This window comes from Marmota marmota, unplaced genomic scaffold (assembly GCF_001458135.2).
Source record: "Marmota marmota marmota unplaced genomic scaffold, marMar, whole genome shotgun sequence".
Lineage (NCBI taxonomy): Eukaryota > Metazoa > Chordata > Mammalia > Rodentia > Sciuridae > Marmota > Marmota marmota.
The window spans coordinates 54,551,505-54,553,302 of NW_026000026.1; the positions used below are offsets into that span (position 1 = coordinate 54,551,505).

Sequence of the window (1,798 nt, forward strand, 5' to 3'; positions counted from 1 at the left end):
CCCTACAGAGTGAGTGACCTAAACTTTTAGGTCACATACCATCACTCCTGCTATATTTTACTGGTTATACAGGTCAGTACTGAAGAAATGTGGGAAGAGGAATACAGGTCTCTCTGGAAGCCAGCTTGGAGACTGGTTACCATAAACAGGATTGTATTCAGATAACTCAGCAATTAGGATTGAAGCCAAAATGTACCCAGGGAAAGTTGTATCATTTGAGTTCTTAAAAATTCTTTAGTTTTTGGGCTGGGGTGTGGCTCAGCGGTAGAGCGCTCGCCTAGCATGTGCGAGACCCTGGGTTCGATCCTCAGCACCACATAAAAATAAATAAACCAAATAAAGGTGTTGTGTACAACTAAAAAATAAATATTTAAAAAAATTCTTTAGTCTTTAAGATATATTATTAGTTATTATTTGAGACTATGGCAACAAACAAAACAAAACAAACAACCCCCCCCCCCCCAAAAAAAAAAAAAGGGCTGTGGCTGTGGCTCAGCAGTAGCACATTTGCCTGGCATGTGTGAGGTACTGGATTCAATTCTCAGCACCACATATGAACAAATAAAATAAAGGACTATAAACAATTAAAAAATTTTAAAAAACCCAACCCCCCAAAAACATTGGGAGCCAGAAACCTTAGTTAAGACTCTATCCTTGGAAGATATTTGCTCCAAGTATGACTATGTCAGTGCGGTTTACTTTTTGATAGAGAATTAATACACATTTATGCTTAGTACATTACAATGCAAGATAAAAACTTTAGTTTTTTTTCTTTAATTTTACAGAATTGGGGGATGAACTCAGGGCCTCACACATGCCTGTCTAGTGTGTCACGTCCCTAAACTTTAAAAACATTTTTATTTTTAGACTGGGTCTCACTTAGTGGACAAGGCTGGCCTCAAATTTGCGATCCTCCTTCCTTAGCTTCCTGAGTCACTAGGATTATAAGGCATGCATCGATGTACCCGGCAAAACCTTAGTTCTAAGGATAATGACAGGCATACAAGAACTAAAGAAATGTTAGTTTACCTTTTCCTCTTTCCTTAAGACACTTTAAAGTAGAATTTCCAAAAACATTCTTCCATGAAAAAACACCTTTCACCTTGCCATCTTTCCTGGGTCTGTTGTCTGTGTCTGAGAGTGGCCTTCTCTACTATGCCAACCAATTATTAACATCTTATGTTTATCATTGTGAATAATATTGGGTATCACTTCTCTAGAAGAGGATTTCTTTAAAATAGCTACTAGAATTCAATATTGTATTGGAGGTTGCAGACAAAGCAAGAGAAAGAAATACATGGCAAACAGATTGGAAAGTAAGAAGTTAAGTCCTTGTTTGTAGATAACATGATCTTATATTTAGAAAACTCTAGATATTCCACGAAAAACTTTTAGAACTAATGAGAAAACTCAGTAAAATTGTAAAATACAATAAATAAAATCACAAAAATCAGTAGTGTTTCTATACACTAACAGCAAACCATCTGAAAAAGAAATCAAGCAAACATTCCTGTTTTTAATAGCTACCAAAACTAAACCAACCATCCACTGAAAGGATAAATTTAACCAAGGAGATGAAAGATTGTTACACCAAAATCTATAAAGCATTGAGAAAGAAATTGAAGAACAAAAATAAATGTGAAGATATATTGTGTTCATGGATAGGGAGAATTAATATTAATATAGAAAATGTCTATATTATCCAAAGCAACATACAGATTCAACACAATCCCTATCCAAATATCAATGACATTATGTATGGAAAATAGAAAAATAACCCTGAAATTCATACGCAATC

At 34.9% G+C, this 1,798-nt stretch overlaps 1 non-coding gene across 1 annotated transcript; it reads left to right on the forward strand.

The window, feature by feature from the left end:
* The first annotated feature begins 247 nt into the window (after positions 1-247).
* Positions 248-319, forward strand: Trnaa-agc. The gene has a single exon. It is a non-coding gene; the product is annotated as a tRNA-Ala (tRNA).
* Positions 320-1,798: the final 1,479 nt, after the last annotated feature.